The 20,804-nt window shown below is 44.9% G+C and overlaps 1 protein-coding gene across 3 annotated transcripts in view; it reads left to right on the forward strand.

Annotated features, from left to right (window-relative positions):
- Positions 1-20,804, forward strand: part of Plekha7 (pleckstrin homology domain containing, family A member 7) — a 215,440-nt gene that overhangs the window by 33,002 nt on the left and 161,634 nt on the right. Inside the window, exon 1 of one of the 3 annotated variants that reach the window (XM_013034139.1) lies at positions 15,625-15,680. The exons of the other annotated variants lie outside the window; for them this stretch is intronic. The gene's annotated coding sequence lies outside the window, so the exon portion shown is untranslated. Of the gene's footprint in view, positions 1-15,624; positions 15,681-20,804 lie in introns of those variants that run through there. 3 annotated transcript variants of the gene reach the window in all.

The following is a 20,804-nucleotide window of genomic DNA, read 5'->3' on the forward strand; positions in this document are numbered from 1 at the left end:
CCTCAGCACCACATAAGCAAAAAGAAAAAAGCCGGAAGTGGTGCTGTGGCTCAAGTGGTAGAGCACTAGCCTTGAGCTGAAGAGCTGAGGGACAGAGTCCAGGCCCAGAGTTCAGGCCCCACGACCGAACCAAAAAAAAAAACAAAAAAAAGAAAGTTACCTAAAATTTTCTGGCAACTCCACTGGTCATCAGTTATGAATTGGCTAACTAAAGCATGGAAACATGAAACCTTTAAGTGATGCTGCAGACATGTTTTCTGAACACAGCAAGGTATATACATAGATCAAATGGAAGAGCGGAAAATGATATATGCAGCATTTAACCCATTACTTCTTAAACTCATCAGCTTGGGCTTTCTGGCCTGCAGCAGCTCTCTTTCCGTGCTACTTTCTGCCTTTTGTTGATTGATATCTGTTTTGTGTCTCTTTTTTTGTCTGGTCTCTATGCTTAAGGAAAGTTCCCCAGTCCAGTTTCCCTTAAGCTCAGGAGTAAGTGGCTGCTAATTATGCAGAATTTAATTGAGGGAAGTGAACAAAAGGCCTGTTATCAGCATTAGGTGATATTAAGCCTTAGGCTGATCTTCCCTTCCTCTTACAAACAGAAACAGTGTGTCTGGCCCATAAAGAGGCTTTTAAACTACAGCAGTGTTAACAAAGACCTCTTCCAGAGACCTCCTAGCTAGGGAAGCAGGAGTAAATTCAGGCTTTGTTTTCTTTGCCTTAGGGAGCCAACGGGAGGCTGGGGATGAGGTGTGCCTGCTGCCCAGCCCGTTTTCCATTTTTGTGTACAACATCTAAACGTTGGGGTGGCAAAGGAAGAGGGAAGTGTTTTTACCTGTCTCCTGAATGCTGGGCACCTTAACTTATCTTGATTCATCTCCACAGCAGGCAGAAGGTAGAGAAAATCCTTTGCTTCATTTTATGGACAAAGGCATCCAGGCTCAGAGGGGCTACGTAACTTGCTTAGGTAGCCCAGCAAAGAATCAGTAGAGCCAGGTTTTGCCCACAGGCTAGCTACCCTCAAGTCACCCTAGAGTAGGGGCTGAGCCATGGTGCAGGTAGGTGGGCACTGTTGTCAGAGGGCTTGGTTTTGAAGTGGTGGGCCAGAGATAGGATTTAAAGAGACCTTCCCCCTTCCTTTCTGTTCGGTTCCTTCCCCTCCCTTCCCTCCCTCTCCTTGTCTGTCCTAGAGCTTGGACTCAGGGTCTGAACACTGTCCCTGAGATTTTTTTCCCCCCTCTTTCTCAAGGCTAGCACCTTACCTATTAAGCCACAGCTCCATTTCTATCTTTTGGTAGTTAATCGGAGATTAACTTCTCACAAACTTCTGCCTGGACTGGCTTCTAATTACAATCCTCAGATCTCAGCCTTCTGAGCAGCTAGGATTATAAACATGAACCACCAGCATGGCCACATCTCTTTCATACATATTTATAGTATAAGGCTGAATCCTGAGGAGATAGAGAACAGGCCAGGATGCTCTTGTCTGTTGCTATTCAATTATCTAGTTGAAGTCATTTGCTCTTACTTGGAGAGATAGAGTCAGGGAAAGGACAAATAGGGACACTGAAATCCAAGGTGAAGAAGGTCAGAGTAGTTAGTTATACCCCAGGTGGGCTGAGAAAGAGGTTTCATGGAGATGGGAGAGGAGAGAGCAGTGTTGTGAAGATGGAGAGAGTATGGGCTTTTGAAGTGAAGTGAGAGGCCAGTTGGGAGGCCTCAGATAGCGGATCAAGGAGTTTACTCGATTCTCTGGGTGGTGAGGAGCTGCTGCTTTGAATAAAGCTGGCTAAGTAGGAAAGTTTTAGGGTATACATCTGATGATGGTATAAAATGTAGAGTGGAGAGGGAGTGGACAGGAGGTTCCTTTCCTTTCTTTGGATGTTTACATACTTGGAAGTTTTTTCAGAGTGGCAAAGGGGAAAAAGGAAGCTTTACCTCAAGTCCACTGAGTGCTGAGTGCCTAGCTGAGTTAGTCTTGGGAGATATCAAGGCTTGACTTGGATGATGCACTAGAAAGGAATAAACATTTATGTGTAATGGCACACTGCTAGGCGCTCTGCATAAAGAATGGTTGTTCTGTGTGTATGTGTGTGTGTGTGAACGTGTGTGCATGTGCACATGCATCCATCCAATGATTATTGTCTATCTTGACACTTGAGCTGCTATGTGTATGGTGGTGAAGAAGACAGATATGATTTCTCCATCCTGGGAATGGCTTTGAAAACAATGTCGTGTAAGAGGGAAAGGAAGTGATGAAAAAGACATCTGATATGCTCCAAGAACATTTTCTTTTGTTGTTGTTGTTGTTGTCGGTTGTGGGGCCTAAAACTCTGGGCCTGGGCGCTGTCCCTCAGCTCAAGGCTAGTGCTCTACCACTTGAGCCACAGCATCACTTCTGGCTTTTTCCACTTATGTGGTGCTGAGGACCCAGGGCCTCATGCATGCAAGGCAAGCATTCTATCACTGAGCCACCTTTCCCAGCCCCAAGAACATTTTCTTGAGATCTTATCAAAGAAATTTTGGGACTGACAAGCTTGCCTACAGAGGAGAGGGTTATAGATTTTTACTCTGATCTCCTTAACTTCAAGGTGATTGAAGCAGGCCTCATAGAAGTTGGAAATTCCTTCAAGATGTAAAGCACATTCTGCTTCCCAGAACTCCTGCCCCACACCACTTTGACTTTGCTCTGTGGCCAAGCTAACCTTGCCTACCTGGTTGTTACCCTTGGGTAGGAGAGGGGTGGAAGAGAAAAGGAGGAAAGTGGTTGATTAAAAGGGAACATGGAAGATATCTCAAACTAAACAAGCCAAAGGAAAACCCTTGAAGTTCCAAAAATTAGGGAGGGTCAAAGCAGCTTTGACTGGCCTCAAATTTTCACCAGTCTTCCAAGTTTAGTAACCTACTCTTCAGAATCATTTCTGAAGCGTCAGTTGGTAGATGCCAAGATGTTACTACTTCAGAAAGCCAGATACCCTAAGAAATTCTAGAGGTTTCCTTCTGAGTCTTGGATCTCTGGTCAAATACCTCCTGGTATGGTTGTAGCCTCAAGTCCATTGGAGAGTACTTAACAAGGGCTGGGCCATTAGTGACTGGAAAGAGCCTGGCAGTGTGCACAGCCCCTGCCTGGTTGGGCTCAGCTGGCCCACAGGCAACTTTGGTGAACCTTGAAAGAATCGAGTCTTAGAATGGTAACCCGTATATAGTGTGTCACGAGCTGGGAGGGTAGGATTTGGGCTGGAAGCTTTAAATGTGGCAAAGTTGGGACTTTACTCTCAGTATTTTTGGTTTGTTTTGTTTGAGATAGGATCTCATTTTGCAGCCCAGCCTGACTTTGAACTCACTAAGTACTTTACTTTTTTCCTATAGTATCTTTCTATATAAAGGTTATATAAGAAGGCTCATGGAAGCCGGGCGCTGGTGGCTCACGCCTGTAATCCTAGCGACTCAAGAGGCTGAGATCTGAGGATCTCAGTTCAAAGCCAGTCCAGGCAGGAAAGTCTGCGAGGCTTTTTTTTTTTTTCTTCTGGTCGGCCCTGGAGCTTGAACTTTGGGCCTGGATGTTGTCCCTGAGCTCTTCAGCTCAAGGCAAGTGCTCTACCCTACCACTTGAGTCACAGCACCACTTTCTGTGAGATGCTTTTTTTTAAAATTTTTTAAAATTTTTTAAATTAATTTATTTTTATAGTGAAAATATTGTACAGAGGGGTTACAATTACATGGGCAAGATAATGAGTACATTTCTTATCAAGCATTGTAGCCTCCTCCTTTGTTTCCCCTTCCCATCCTCCCCTCTTCCCCCTCTGTGAGACTCTTATCTCCAGTTAGCCACCAGAAAACCAGAAGTGGCGCTGTGGCTCAACTGGTAGAGTGTTTGCCTTGAGTTGAAGAGCTGAGGGATAGCGTCTAGGCCCAGAGTTCAAGTCCCACGACTGACAAAGAAAAAGAAAAAAGAAGGCTCATGGATAGGCTGGGAATGTGGCTTAGTGGTAGAGTGCTTGCCTAGCAAGTATGAAGCCCTGGGTTTGATTCTTTAGTACCACATGAACAGAAAAAGCTAGAAGTGGAGCCAGGCGCCAGTGGCTCACTCCTGTAATCTAGCTACTCAGGAAGCTGAGATATGAGGATCATGGTTCAAAGCCAGCCTGGGTAGGAAAGCTGTGAGAATCTTATTTCCAATAAACCACTAGAAAACTATTTCCAATAAACCACTAAAAAACAGGAAGTGGTGCTGTGGCTCAAGTGGTAGAGCGCTTGCCTTGAGCTGAAGAGCACAGGGACAGCAACCAAGCCCAGGTTCAAGCCCCATGACAGACAAAAAAAACCCCAAAAAAACAAAAAAAGCTGGAACTGGCACTAAATCCTGCTGTGAGTTCTAGCAATATGCCCGTTCTTCAGAATGTTTGGAGAAAAACAGGCAGATTTTAAAATATGCCTGTCTTTGCCTTTTTAGTCTGATAATGTTTGAAATATGTCTAGCCCTGACATCTTTTGTGGGTTCTCAGGAAACATTTTCAAAAACCTAAAATACTCGAAGATTTCACAGTAACTTGCGTGGCAATAATACAATAGTTTTGATAGTGATAATCACTTATATTTGCTAAGACTCTCCTGTAAGTACTTTGAACTTGCCTAAGCAGGGTTGCTGAGGACATTAAATATTTCTATTTTACAAACCAAACCACACCAAACCAAAAAAATTGGTTAAATTGGTCATGGTACTTCCATACAGTGTATTGCTATGTATCTGTTACAAATATTCCCTCCTTCTTAGTAGATGAAAGAAAATTATTGCATTTTTGGAGACTTTCAGTGAATGTTTAAATCCATGCCCATAACAAAGTGATGCTATTACCTCAATTTACAGGAAAGAAACTGACATGTCTGAAGATCACACAGAATTTTGGATCTTGTTCTCATACACTCATTTGTTTCTAATAAAAATAAAAACAGCTCTAGATGTAGTTCAGGACCAATTGATACGTTCAAATTAGAAAAGGCAGATGAATCAGGGAGACCTGTTTGACACCTGCCTGCTTTTTATCAGTCATGGGGTTTGAACTCCGGGCCTGGGCACTATCCCAGATCTTTTGCTCAAGGCTCTACCACTTTGAGCCACAGTGCCACTTCTAGTTTTCTGGTGGTTAATTGGAGATAAGAGTGTCAGGACTAGCTGGGCACTGGTGGCTCACGCCTGTAATCCTAGCTACTCAGGAGGCTGAGATCTGAGGATCTGGGTTCAAAGCCAGCCCAGGCAGGAAAGTCCATAAAACTCTTATCTCCAATAAACCACTCAGAAAACAGGAAGTGGTGCTGTGGCTCAAGTGGAGAGTGCTCGCCTTGAGCTGAAGAGTTGAGGGATAGCACCAAGCCCAGAGTTCAAGACCCACGACTGACCAAAAAAAAAAAAGTGTCAGGACTTTCCTGTCCAGGCTGGCTTTGAACCATGATTATCAGATCTCATGCTCCTGAGTAGCTACAATTATAGGTATGAGCCACCAGCACTTGGCTCAACACCTACTTTTTTTTATAGTCAGCAAAGTAAGGCATATGTTATTTTTTACTGATTTTATGAGAGCACATAATTATTGCATAATAGAAAACAGAAAAGCCCAATGAAAAAGATATTTCTTAATTCTGTTGGAATAATCACTATTGTTATTTTTGGTTTTTACTCTTTATCTAGTCTTATTGCAAAAATAAGCTCCACAAACTTGGAATCATGTACATATAGTTTTAATTCTTGCTTCTTCAGCCCATTGTAGATATTTTCTAATATCATTAATTGTTCTCCTACAACATGATATCCTGTGCCTGTAGAGTGACTAGTTTTTTCATTGGTCCTTAGTTGTTGGAATTAGATTATTTCCCCTTTTTTGATATTATGAGTAATAGTATCTTTATGAATATTTCTAGCAGTTTTCTCAGAATACACATTGCTCTTCCTAGGATATAAACGTTAGTATTGGATTTCCATTTTTATTTTCTCTTTTGGTCTTTAGAGTAACGTCATGGAGCTGGTAGGAGAGAAATTATACCCGCTGTCCAGGTTTGGAAGCTGAAGCTTATAGAAGTTGCCCTTTGTGAAGATAAGAGAGTTGCTTTAATTCACTGAGTCTGAGGGAATAGAATATGACTTGGTTCAGCTGTGTCTGTCTCATTGTATTATTCAAAATTACTAGACATTCCCCTCTTTGTAGCTTCTCTCATATTTTGGATCTGCCCTGTAACCCCACACAGAACAAGTTTTCTCCCTTTCAGTATTTACAGAGGCTTCCTCTAGTCCTACATGTTCCCTTTTCTGAGTTAAATCCTGAAAAACAGCTTTTAGTTTAGCACTGTGTTCAACACTACTCAGCATATTTCATTTGACTAGTAGTCCTCTTTCAGTATATATGTTAGTCAGCTCCTTGGTTTGGAAGTGACAGAGACTTGAGTCAAACTGGTTTCAACAGCGAAGAAGATACATTGACCTCTTTAACTGGGAACTACAAGGGCAGTTTGGACCTGACCTTGGCACTGTTTGGCCTTAGTGCTCAAAAAACACTTTGAAGGCTCTGCTCTTTCTCATCTTCCAACTCTTCCTACCTCATGTCAAACAAAGGTATTGTTTGCTCTTTCAGGATCTGTATATCAGGTCTTAGATTTTGATTGGCCTTGTTTGGCTCATGGATCCCATGGGGTTGAGGCATGGTGGCTGATAATAGGGAAATGTGTCAGGTTCTAACTGGTCATCATCTCTCTTTTCTATTTATTATTATTATTATTGAGATGGGGTTTATGATGCTCAGACTGGCCTTAAACTTCTAGGCATAAGTACTCCTCTTGTCTCAGCTCCCTAAGTAGTGGGGACTGCAGATTGATGCTACCATTCCTGGCAGTATTAAACTTCCTTTAATACAATCTAAATCTAAACAAGTCCCCATTAATATATACGTGTATCTAGTGCTTTACTCATCCTGTCTCTTCTCTCTTGTTTTGCTTCTGCTGGGAGATTGTAAACGACCTTTATCTTTGTTAGATCTCATGTAGCTGACCTGGGTAAAAAGAATCAGACTGCTGAGATGATTTCAGCTCTAATTCTGTCATTTGCTTTCTGTTACCTTCACCTCAGTGCATTTTGCAGTCATATGATGGGATGGAACTGACACCTAGGAGATGGAGATGGGACGTCAGGGAGATAACTATGGTATAGTTAGCTGCATCAAAAGAGCCAGGATCTTCTCCTGCCTCCTATTGTCCACCCCCCATACCCCTACAGTTTTCTTTCCATGGTCTATGAGGTTAGCTTCACAAGCAATGTACCCTCCTTTTCTTTTCCTTTCTCTCTATGTAGCCCAGGTTGGTCTCAAAGGTTGTGATCACAGATGTATGCCATGATATGTGCCTGGTAGTCTGCTTTTCATCTAAGGCCCCAAATACTTCCAAAAACTTCCTGGCCTATGGGGATGCATGAAGGATATTAGAAAAAGCAGTAGTAGTTGCCGGGTGCCAGTTCACGCCTGTAATTACAGGTTCACGCCTGTAATCCTAGGTACTCAGGAGCCTGAGATCTGAGGATTGGGGTTCAAAGCCAGCCTGGGCAGGAAAGTCCGTGAGACTTTTATCTCCAATAAGCCACTAGAAAACCAGAAGTGGGACTGTGGCTCAAGTGGGAGAGCGCTCGCCTTGATCTGAAGAGCGCAGGGACAGCGCCCAAGCCCAGAGTTCAAGCCCTACAACCTACCAAAAAGAAAAAAGAAAAAAAAAAGAAAAAGAAGAAAAAGAAAAAGCAGTGGTAGATCCAATTTTGTAGGCTGTCAGACACTGTGTTCTTGGCTGCAGATGTCAAGCAAGGAATTGGAAGTATCTATGAGCCATGAGGTTGTATGTCTGTCCTGCCAATGTTTGCACGCAGGCACTCATGGTGCAGAAGGGGTATGGGTGTGCCTAGTAGTTTTTGGCCTTCATTACTCTATTGAAGACTCGAAACACTTATTATTCAGCTGCAAAAACAGTTTTATTCCTTTGTAAGCATGAAACACAAAGCAGCCATTCAGAGCGGGTGGGAAGGCACTTGTGGCAGTATGTTGCATGAATCTCATGCAGCTCAGGGCAAACCACCCTAGATGACCTGTCTGCAACAGTTGAACAGAAGCATCTGGAGGACAGAGGGCAGTGAGAAGAGCCTTGCTCTGGAAGGTTGTGAGTCTGAAGGTGATAGTCAAGATGTCTGAGCTAGACACTGGCTTGAATGGGGACTTGGGCAGGAATGGGGTTAGAGAGCAGCCTTTTCTGTGCAGCCCAGTGGTCTGACAGAGCTTCATATGTATTGTGTGTGTGTCTGTATCAAAATTTGAGTCTGGGAGGGTTTCTCCTGTGGTTGTCTGGAAGGAGAGAGAGATAATGTTTCCACTGATCTGTGTTAGGATCTGTGAGGCCTCCCCACTTGGGTTTGCCAGATTCCTTGATATTTTAGAAGCCCATTCTTTTTGACACTCAGATATAGATCTGCATCCTTTGAGTAGACCCCAAGAGCTCTGTTTCTTCTGCTTGTACCAGATGGTTGGAGGTTTTAAGTTTGGCTTGGATTACATGGGATTTGGTTTGTTCTCCCTGTTCCCCTTCTTCTCAGAAGTCCTAATTTCCTCTTTCCTGTGTACACCAAAGCCTCATTCAATCCCAAGGGAAGGGTGTTGTTTAAAAAGGAATGACTTCCTTGTCTTTGAGTGTGCCCTTTTTCCTGGACAGTGGATCCAAAGAAAGATGTAGGATCTCATGCTAAGCTTGGCTCTGTGGGGGGGACTGAAGCATGAGGCTGACCTATCAAGGTGTCAAATGAGGTCTGAAATCATCATCGTGCAAGTGCTTGCCGGAGTTCAGCTGGACTCTGCAGCTCTATATTCTGGTCTGTTGCACAGACTTGTTTGGAGAAAAACTATGTGCTGGAGAAGGAAGTGCTGGATCTCAGGCAAGGAGAGGTGTAAGATCATAGGCTGTTCTCTGTTGGAATAAGGGCCCCAAAGGGTCAGGACTTTTTTTTTTCTTTTTTGTTTTCCAGTCTTAGGACTTGAACTCAGGGCACTGTTCCTGAGGTTCTTTTGTTCAAGGCTAGCACTCTACCATTTGAGCCACAGCGCTACTTCTGCTTTTTTTTGTTTATGTGGTACTGAGGAATCAAACCCAGGGCTTCATACATGCTGTATAAGCACTCTACCACTAAGCCACATTCCCAGCTGGTCCCAGACATTTTTTCTTTTTTTGGTCAGTCGTGGGGCCTGAACTCTGGGCCTGGGCGCTGTCCCTCAGCTCTTCAGCTCAAGGCTAGCACTCTTACCACTTGAGCCACTGTGCCACTTTAGCTTTTTCTGCTTATGTGGTGATGAGGAGTCGAACCCAGGGCCTCATGCATGCAAGGCAAGCACTCTACCACTGAGCTACCTTCCCAGCCCTAGTTTTGTCTTTTTCAGTCCTGGGGATTAAACTCAGGGTCTCAAGGGCTCAGGGCCTGTGCATGCTAGGCAAGTGCTCTTACCACTAAGCTACATTCCTAGCCTTCCTTGAATATTTATTCACTACCATTCTTCTATACAGAAATACAGAATATTTCTTTCTTTCTTTCTTTTTTTTGGGGGGAGGGGTCCGTTCGTGGGGACTGAACTCTGGGCCTGGGCACTGTCCCTCAGCTCTTCAGCTCAAGGCTAGTGCTCTACCACTTGAGCCACAGCGCCACTTCCGGTTTTTTTCTTTTTGCTTATGTGGTGCTGAGGAATCGAACCCAGGGCCTCAGGCATGCAAGGCCAAGCACTCTACCACTGAGCCACCTTCCCAGCCAGGTCCCAGACTTTTTGACAGGCGGTGACACATGTCCATTTCTGGGATTGATCCCAGGAATAGAGGGCCTGTGGCATTAAGCAGAGCTTTTTTTCTCTTCACTTTTCTTTCCCAGCCCAGCAGAGAGAGACTCATGTTGACTAGCAGTGTCTAGATCTTAGTTATCAAGCTCACTTAGTTATCTTGAATCACCTAGATTTGTGCTTTGTTACTGGAAAACAAGCAAGTCTGGGAAAAGCCCAGAGTCACCTAGGAATGGGGGGGGTAGTTGAGGTTTGCCCCAGTGGAGCACTTACTGTGCTGTTCTTTTGGGTTGCTAGAGAAATTATATTTTAATGAGAATGTTCTTTTCTAAACTTTAACCAGCAAAGCCACAAAAGTATTTACCAGTTAATAATGTACCTGGCGAATTGCTGAGCTGAAATTTAATGGCCAATTTAAAAACAAGGTGGGGAATTTATAAAATAGGACATCCAGAGCACCTGTGTCTCAATTTCCATATTTCTGATGGTATCAGGGTTTGTGCTGACAGGGAGGTTTCAGCCTCCCTAGTTCATGGATCTACATTCTGGGAGGCCCTGATACTTAGTTCCTTGTCCTCCAGAAGTAATCTAACATATAACTCGTAAATAGATGAGCTGTGCAGCCATTTCACAAGGTTATAAGGAGGAGCTGGGCAACTCTTCCCTCTCAGAGATAGTTCAAGGGAAGGAGTCCACAGTGGGTAAGAACTGGGGATTTTATGGTGTAGGTAGATGCTCCAGTACTCAGTACGGAGTGCCTAGTGAAGGGGTGGGGCTGGCTAAAGGAATAAAGCAGGGAGTGGAGTTTCCTGCCCTGTTATCTGAGATGTCAAAGTCCTTCTGCAGAGTTTGCTTTGGAAAAGAGAAAGGTTAAAAAAAAAACACTGAATGGAAAATTTAAGGGAACTGAATCAAAGGCTCCACTTGGATTCTGAGTGTTGTTTGTTACTTCAGGAGATTGGTACCTTTTGTGAAAGGCCCTATTTCCCAGTCAAAGACTTGACTTTAAGGTCCCAGTCTCCCTTCACCCCTGGCTAATAACTCCAGATATCCATAAGCCTTACCCACTTGTGCACCCCAGTATGGCACAGGAAGTGAGTTTTACCAGGCTGGACTCTGCCTCACTCATGTGTTCTTCCCTCAGAGTATCTGACACTTGTGGTTGCTTAGGGGATGTTTGTGGAGCACATGAGGTGGTGACTGCAACTGTATGTAATTTGAAAACATACATACACAGACACAAAGACATATAGACACAGACAGACAGACAGACAGACAGACAAACATAGGCAGACATACCTTTGTTCCTGTCTCTAAGTCTGTCTCTCACTCTACCCAGAGTTTTTCTTCTGCCTCTTGTGTATCTTCCTAACTTATGAAGAGGACTGGTATGTACCTGGCATGCAGTGCACTAAATATGTGGATGTGGACTGTCTCTCAGCTCCTTACAGCCACCCCGTGAAGTAGGTGTGGTAGTAATATTATGGCACTGGTTTTCAGATAAGAACTTTGAGGTTAAAAAGGATAAACTAAGCTGGGCATTGGTGATTCACACCTGTAATCCTAGCCACTCAAGAAGCTGAGATCTGAGGATTGAGTTTTGAAGCCAGCCTGGTCAGGAAAGTCCATGAGACTTTTATCTCCAATTAACCACCAAAATGCTGGAAGTAGAGCTGTGTATGTATGTATGTATATGTATATAAACAAATACATTTGTAATATACGTAACATACACATAAAATTAATTTGTCACAGAGGTTCATAATGATAGCACAAGTATCTCTGATTCCAAAGCTGAGCTATCATTTTCTAAGCTACCTTTTTTCTGGATTTTGATCTGGACTAGAACAGGGTGACTTCCTCAGGTAGCTCCCTGCTTGTACCCCACATCTCTCCAGGAATGAGAACCCCCATAGATGAAGCTGGAAAGTGAGAATTTTCAGATGCTGTGGAGTTAGTGTGGTGGGTTTTGTGAATTTATATCCCTCTGGTGGGAGTGTAAAGTAATGCAGCTGCTATGTACAAGAGTTTAGTGGTTCCCCTAAATAGAATTGTCATATGATCCCGTTATCTATTCAGTTTCTAGGTATATGCTTAAAGGGGTTGAGAGCAGTCCCCAAATAGATAGCTGTGCAATGGTGTTAATTACAGCATATTCACAGTATTCAAAAGATGAACCATTTATCAACAGATAATAGATGCCCAAGGTTGGGGAACCAGAACTCTGAGCAAAATATGGATGTCAGGAGCTTCATAGTGGAGGACAGTAAGGTCTGATCTGACAGGTGCATGGAGAGGGGCCTCTGCTCAGGGGAACATCATATAATCCCAGAACTGGGAGGGGCCTCTGCACAGGGAAACAGCATGTGATTTCTGTATACATTTTTAATATTATTTGGCCATGCTACAACATGGAAGAACTCCAAATACATGATGCTAACTGAAATAAGCCAGTTGCAGAGACACATATTGTATGATTCCACTTACATAAGTTACTTAGTCATAGAAACAGAAAGTAGAGATTAGAGGTTCCTGCAGGCTGAGGGGAGGGAGGAATGCTAAGTTCTTGCCAATAGTTACAATATTTCTCTTTGGGCTATTAACAAAGTTTTAGAAATAGATAGTGGTGAGGGTTGTGCAATACGATGAGTATAATATGAAGAGAGAAAAAAAGTTATGGGGGGTGGGAACCATGAGAAGAAACTGGGGTAGAGCAACAGGTAGTTAATTCTTTGGCCTTAGTGAGGTGCAACTACTGATCTGATGTCCCGTTGTCCCTAGCCTTGTGGGTACCTTTCTGCCAGGCACCAGGGTTGCTAGAATGGGACACCTGTTGCCACACCCTGGTCATTCTGACTGGCTGCACAAACAACTCTTCCTGGCCCCCAGGGAAACCGGTCATCAAGATTTAGGCCACAAAGTAGGACCATTTGTTCCCTTTTTTGTCCCCTTTTCCCAATCAGCTAATGATAGCCCTGGTGCCATCATCCAGCAACTGTGATTGTGGATACATCTCTCTCCGGTGCTCCGTTGTCAGGGCTCTGATTTTCCAAATCAGGTAGAAGTATATCTCTAGTCATGAAGTAGGGCAGACGGGTTTCTTTGGAGTTAAATTTAGGGCTCAGAATCCAGGTATGGCCGAGAAAAGCTGGATTTAATTTCTGCCCTACCATCCAACAACAACAACAACACAAGTCCTAAATTGAGCAAGATATAAGGAATCACAGATTCCTCACCAAATTGGAACACATATCTCTAAAAATAAAAGATGCTGAAATCTGGAAAATACCAAGTAAGTATGGCTGCTCAGTCAGGTGCTTGCTCTCAAGGTTTTCTATTTTTGACACCCCTGTCCCAGTACCAGAGGTGTACAAAGTGAACCAGGTGGGAAAAACCCCTCTAGGAGGACTATGCATGAATAAGGCCTTGTCTTCTCATGACATGTGGGCCCTGGGCAATGACTAGGAGGCCATCTGTGCTACAACTGGGAGAAGCCTGACTGTAGCCTAGGTGGCTGTCTGTAGGCATCACAGGTGGCTTCCTCTGTTCCTCTCTTTCATAGAGTCAGGATTCATTCATTCTGTTTGTCTTGGGGAGGGAGAGCAAGTATGCAACTGTTTCTCCTTCACTTGGAGGACCCCTATTACCCACTCAGTTCCTAAGGCACCTCTAGCCAGGCCGCATTATCTTGGGTAGTATGATTGTTGTTTTTCATGTTTCTCCTGTGTGTTGGGTAGCTAGAAGGCCATAGTGTCTGGTACTGGTAATTCTAGCTACTCAGGAAGCTCGGATCTGAGGATTGAAGTTGGAAGCAGCTGGGACAGACAAATCTGAGACTCCTATCACCAACTAATCACCAAAGATGTGGAAGTGGAGGGGCGGCTGAAATGATAGAGCACCAGCCTTGAGTAAGAAAGATCAGAGTGGGCTGGGAAGGTGGCTCAGTGGTAGAGCACTTGCCTTGCATGCCTGAGGCCCTGGGTTCGATTCCTTAGCACCACATAAGCAAAAAGAAAAAAGCAGTGCTAGCCTTGAGCTGAAGAGCTGAGGGACAGAGCCCAGGCTCAGAGTTCAGGCCCCACGATTGGACCCAAAAAAAAAAAAAGGAGATGGGCTGGGAAGGTGGCTCAGTGGTAGAGCACTTGCCTTGCATGCTCGAGGCCCTGGGTTCGATTCCTCAGCACCACATAAGAAAAAAGCCGGAAGTGGCGCTGTGTGGCTCAAGTGGTAGAGCGCTAGCCTTGAGCTGAAGAGCTGAGGGACAGCGCCCAGACCCAGAGGTCAGGCCCCACAACCGGACCCAAAAAAAAAAAAAAAAAAAAAGAAAGATCAGAGTGTGAATCCCTGAGTTCAAGCTCTAGTACTGACACACATGCATACACAAATATACACAAAAGAAACACAGGTTCTAGGGAGGCTACCCAAGGGCCACATCAAGATGTCTGGCCCCAGCTTGGCGCCAGTGGCTCAGGCCTGTAATTCTAGCTACTCAGGAGGCTGAGGATCTCAGTTCAAAGCCAGCCCAGGAAGCAAAATCCATGAGACTCTTATCTCCAGTAAACCACCAGGCAACTGGAAGTAGCACTGCAGCTCAAGTGGTAGAGCGCTAGCCTTAAGCTGAAGAGCTGAGGGACAGTGAGTGCCCAGGCCCAGAGTTCAAGTCCCATGACGGATCCCCCCCCCCCAAAAAAAAATAGGCAGACCTTGAGTTTCAAGGAGAGGATTTAGGTTGTTTTAGGGAGTGAGTTACATGGAAAAGATAATTATAATCACAGATGAAAGGTAATCAGACCATTACTGTACACTGGATAGGTCTCCAAGGGTCTTTATACAAATGATGTTATGACAACCTGACAGTAGGAAACTTAGGCTAAGTATCTTTGCTGGGTCCTTCTTTTCCTTGGGTTATACAGACAGCATCAGGTAAAGATGGGATTTGTACCCAGCCATTTGTCTCTAGGGCCTCTATATGTAGCTGTACCATATACATTGGTTGCTTGCGACAAAGGTGTTGGACTATATCCTCACCTGAGGGAGAGGGAGGCAGTGCTAGGGACTCAGGTCTTCTGCTCCGCTCACTGCTTTTGGTTTGGGAAGAAGGCTAGAATAAAAGTTGTCCTACTTCTCCCCCACCCCCTGCTACTCCCCTATTGGAGTGGGGGTGGTGTCAGCCTGATTTTTGTCCTGCCTTTTGCCTGATGCATTTTGGTCAGGACAACCAAGGACATATTGGTCAACCACCTTCCATGAGTTCTTTCCCTTTATCTCCTAGCAGCAAAGAGAAGGGGTTGTTGTTCCCAGTGTATAGGAGAGAAAACTGAGGCCCAGAGAAGTTGAATGACTTGGCCAGGTTAAGTAGCTAATCCATCCCAATTTGATGTCAATACAGCTGACTGAAAAACCCACGGCCTTTCTACCCTCTTCCAGGTAAGTATAGCAGGTGCGTACAACCTTCTATGCTCTGCTGTGCCAGGACCCTGCCTTTCTCTATGATGTCTGGGTGGGTCTGAGGACCAAGACTGAAACAGCTTCCTCTCTCACTGCACTAGGAAAAAGAGTTCACCAGTCCCCCATGGGGTATGACGAGGGACTGGTGCAGGGGTGCAGGGCCTCTTTTCTGGGCCACTTCTCGGGTTGCCTGAAGCCCGTAACTGTAAACTGCTGTGGGCTGCCTGGTTGAAAGCTGAGGGAGGCTCAGAGCCTTGGAGGACTAGGACAGGTGTGAGGAGCGGGTGTGCTTACCTCTCTGAGACTTTCCCCCAGAGCCTGACGTCAGGGTGGCCTCTGGAAACCACGGTACCTTCCGCAGGTGCTGTCCTTTATTCTGGAGCTGCGTCATCCTAAGTGAGTGGCAGAGGAATGAGCTGGGGATGGGGGTGGTTTGGGGACCTCATTGAGGAAACTGTTGAATGACCTGATTTTTCTCAAACGTAAGACTTTGTATTCAGAGTTTTTTTTTTTGTTTTTGTTTTAAGCTGTAGCTAGAAAGAGGAGAAATGTTTCAGAGAATTAAGTTGTTTAACCAGAGACCCTAAAGGCAGCAGGGGCTGGGACTCTGCAGGAGGTGGGGAAGATGGGGGTAGCTGCTGGCTGGGTCTGTCCCCCCCACCCATGAGGACAGAGGACAGAGCAGGGGGAAAGGGGGCTGAGGTGAAAGGAACCCAGAAGTTGGAGATAGGTTTGGGTTCAAGAGTTGGAAGGTAACTGGTTTAAGAGCTGCTTCCCTACCCTGTGGCAGCCCCCAGCGCTCACATTCTTGGCTCCTCAGTTCCTTTCTCTGGCTGTTGGGGGTTGAAGTTCCTCTATGGCTGTTTTCTTGCCGAGAGGCACTGAGAGACCTCAGCCATGGGTGTAGCTGTTACATAGTTATTGTTATTTATTATTTAAGCACCTGTCCTGTGCGGAGCGGGAGTATCACCTTGAGCAGTGGGTCCTCTTTCTCCTCTGCGCCTGCCCTCCCCTGTTTGTAGTTAGCACCTACTGCTTGCTGGTGGGGCTTGTGTAGGTTCATGAATTAACTCAGCCCTTCCTGGAATCTCCAAGGAATTCTGCTCTCATCTTGTGACCTCCTGCAGCGTTCACTTCTGCCTGTGCGGGTGCTTGTCCCATTCTACTTTCCTCTCCCCCCACCACCAGAGAGGCCCAGAGCTGATTCTCAACTCACCCTCATTCATGGGTGCCTGGCACTCAGATCTCAGGAAATGCTGGTGTCAATACAGGGGAATTTGGGTATTTTTTTATTATTTTTATTTTTTGGGGGGTCTGGTTGTGGGGCCTGAACTCTGGGTCTGGGCGCTGTCCCTCAGCTCTTCAGCTCAAGGCTAGTACTCTACCACTTGAGCCACAGCGTCACTTCTGGCTTTTTTCTTTTTGCGTATGTGGTGCTGAGGAATCGAACCCAGGGCCTCATGCATTGCAAGGCAAGCATTCTACCACAGAGCCACCTTCCCAGCCCAATACAGGGGAATTTGGAATCTAGATCTTTGGTGGCTTTTTATCTCATGTCTGTTTCCTGGCCCAGCTTGGACTCCTGGGTGCTTGTGCCTCCTGTCCTGGTGCCCGACAGACACATGGAGTCAGTCACAGGCTTCTCCGGGGCTGGTGAAACCTGATGTGGAAACAAGGGCTGTGGATTTTGGTTAAAAGGGAGTAGGTCAGCTTCCAAGAGTGAAAGGGCCAAGGTAGAAGAGGGAGGTTGGCTCACAGCAAGGAGCCCAGGAGGGCATGAGAGAGAATGTGTGTATGAGGGAGTGTATGTGAATACATATACTCCTGAGGTGGGGAAGTCCTCTGTGTGTGTGTGTGTGTGTGTGTGTGTGTGTGTGTGTTAGCACTTGTGTGCATGGGCGTGTGCTGTCCCTGGGGCTTGCTTGGCTTTTTCATTCAAGGCTAGAGCTCCGAGAGCTCTACTATCAAGCCACACCTCCACTTCTGGCTTTTTGCTGTTTAATTGATGATAAGAGTCATGCTACTGTCTTTGAACCATGATCCTAGATCTCAGCCCCCTGAGTGTTGAGGAGCATAGGACTGCGCCACAGTACCCAGCACCCTTCTGGATTTTTTTTCTGGGCATTTAAGATAGTATGAAAGTCTTACACTTTCCAAAGTCTGTTTTGTTTTTGCAGAATAGATGTTGCTTTTCTTATAACGTAAATTAAGCATGTTTGACTTAGAAAATATGCACACTATAGAAGAAAAACACAGTGCTGAAGAGTAAAAGTTATTCTGATCATTCATTCATCCAGAGAAAGCCTCTGGTTGTTGTGTGTTTGCCTGTTCACACTGACATCTTCCTTCCTTCCTTCCTTCCTTCCTTCCTTCCTTCCTTCCTTCCTTCTTTCCTTCTTTCCTTCCTTCCCCCCCCTCTCACACACACACACACATACACACAGAGTATTCCTCACTACAAGTTCTGATTGTGCATATTCAGTCATATACTTTTTTTCATTTTTATAAAAATACTTGATAAGCCGGGCACTGGTAGCTCACGCCTGTAATCCTAGCTACTCAGGAGGCTGAGATCTGAGGATTGCAGTTCAAAGCCAGCCTGGGCAGGAGAGACCGTGAGACTCCTATCTCCAATAAACCACCAGAAAACCGGAAGTGGTGCTGCAGCTCAAGTGGTAGAGCGCTAGCCTTGAGCTGAAGAGCTGAGGGACAGCGCCCAGGCCCAGAGCTCAAGCCCCACGACCGACCAAAAAAAAAAAAAAAATACTTGATAAGTCAGGCACCAGTGGCTCATGACTGTGATTCTAGCTATTCAGGAGTCTGAGATCTGAGGATCTCAGTTCAAAGCCAGCACAGGCAGGAAAGTCTGTGAGACTTATGTTGGATTAATCACCAAAAGCCAGAAGTGGAAATGTGGCCCAAGTGATAGAGCATTAGCCTTGAGCAAAAAAACCTAAGAGACAAGCCCCAAGACCAGCACAAATGAATGAATGAATAACATAATGTATTGAGGTAAAATCTATGTCATACAAAACTTTCTTTACAAAGTGAACCTGTTAGTAGCAGTACATTCATAATGTACAACTATCATTGCTATCTAGTTTCTAGTTCTAAACCAGTTACATCCCCTGATTTTTCCCACCTTCTTACCACCAGCCGATCTGCTTCCTTCTGGTGAGTGTGTGTGTGTGTGTGTGTGTGTGTGTATGTAAATTTTTATTTTATTTAATTAATTAATTTATTTTTTGGGTCCGGTCATGGGGCCTGAACTCTGGGCCTGGGCGCTGTCCCTCAGCTCTTCAGCTCAAGGCTAGAACTCTAGCACTTGAGTCACAGCACCACTTCCGGCTTTTTTCTTTTTGCTTATGTGGTGCTGAGGAATAGAACCCAGGGCCTCAGGCATGCAAGGCAAGTGCTCTACCACTGAGCCACCTTCCTAGCCCCTGGTATAGATATATTTATTTTGGGCATTCCATATAAATGGAATCATACACCAAACATGATTTTTAATGGCTGCATGATATGCTTCTACTACTCTGTTTAAACAAGTCCAGCTCTTCTCACCATCATATAGCTGGTGACTTGTGGATGTACCAAAATTTACCTAACAAGTTCCTTGTTTTATACAACAGAATGGTTTCCATATATTTATTTATAATAAATTTATTTATTTATAATAAATGGTTTCTATTTATTTATTTATTTTGTCAGTCATGTCGCTTGAACTCTGGGCCTGAGTGCTGTCCCTCAGCTCTTTAGCTCAAGGCTAGCGCTCTACCACTTGAGCCACAGCGCCACTTCCGGTTTTCTGGTGATTTATTGGAGATAAGAGTTTCATGGCCTTTCCTGCCCAGGCTGGCTTTGAACCATGATCCTCAGATCTCACACTCCTGAGTAGCTAGGATTACAGGTATGGGCCACTGGCACCCAGCTCCAGTATTTTAAAGCTTGTAAATAATGTTAAATCTTTGCACCTGTGTGTGTGTGTGTATATGTGTGTGTGTGAGAGAGAGAGAGAGAGAGAGAGATGGTATTGAACTCAGCCTCACACTTGCTAGGTAGGAACTCTATCACATGAGCTATACTAGTCCTTTTGCTTTTAGTTATTTTGGGGATAGGGTCTTGCATTTTTGCCTGTCCAGTTTTGGATCTATCTCCAGCCTCCTATGAAGTTGGGATTGTAGGCCACAACCAAAACACCAGCTTGTTAGTTGAAGTAGGGTCTTGCTATCTTTTTGCCTGGTCTGGCCTCAAATCATGATCCTCCTGATCTCTAACTGCCAATTAACTGGGATTGTAGACATGTGCTACCATGCCTGATCCCCAAACCTCTATTTGTATCTCGTTAGTAATGACACACTTACATGTTCTTAAATATCCCTCCTGTAAAGGGGTTGTGAAGTAATTTGTTTTTTTGCTCTTTCTAGCCCCCTTCCTTTCCTCCATCCTCTGAATGAAGACTCTTAGCCTTTAACCTTTGGATTCTTTGTTGTCTTTTGAACTGATCTCCTCCATCAAAGCAATTCCTTAGCAAAGGTGACTAATGCTGCCTAAAACCAGGAAAGTGATAAAGCCTCACTTTACACAAAGGTAGTACTTAAATTTACCTCTTGGGATTGTCTAGGCTGTCTTTGTTGAATCTTCCTGTTCTTCCTGGGCAGTAAAAGTTTTGCGTAGACTGGTTAAACTACTTTAGATTGATTTGACAGGCTTCCCAAAGCTGCTTCCTGTCTCCCACCCAAGAGAGGTAGTGCCAGAGGCAGGCTGACTGTAGGCACTGTGCAGACAGATTGGGGATTGGGACCATGGCCAGGAGAAGGCTTCAGGCCTCCCACAGAATCCAAGGATGGCAGGGCTTTCCTTTTTCCACATGAGTTCTGGAGTAGGTGTAATTAAAACAGAGCTACCTCCATTTTTGGTATTATAAACCTGAGATTGTTAGAGGGTGGTCAGCTGCTTCCTTACCCAGTAGAGAGGGTCACAGAAATAATATTTGGAGGAATGCTGAACTGGGGTCCAGTCTTTGCTGGGTAACTTTGATCAACACATCTTTTTACCTTTTTTTTTTTGGCGGGGGAGGGGGTCCGGTCATGGGGCCTGAACTCTGGGCCTGATCTCTGTCCCTCAGCTCTTCAGCTCAAGGCTAGCGCTCTACCACTTGAGCCATAACATCACTTCCGGATTTTTTCTTTTTGCTTATGTAGTGCTGAGGAATCGAACCCAGGGCCTCATGCATGCAAGGCAAGCGCTCTACCACTGAGCCACCTTCCCAGCCCTCTTTTTACCTTTTAGGAGTCAGAAATGCCATGTTCCCAAAGGGCGTTAATTTACTCTTGGTGACTACTGCCCTCTGCAGGATTGTATGTACTTGGTCGTCACTGATGACTTCCCTCACAGCCTAGCATCTTGCCTGGCACACTGAACATTCGACATGTGTGTACATGCACTGGCAACCGGATAGATCTATTTACCTGGTCTCTAAGACCATATAACCTTTTTTCTTTTCTTTTTTTTGGGGGG

The sequence above is a fragment of the Dipodomys ordii genome, unplaced genomic scaffold, assembly GCF_000151885.1.
Source record: "Dipodomys ordii isolate 6190 unplaced genomic scaffold, Dord_2.0 Scaffold183, whole genome shotgun sequence".
NCBI lineage: Eukaryota > Metazoa > Chordata > Mammalia > Rodentia > Heteromyidae > Dipodomys > Dipodomys ordii.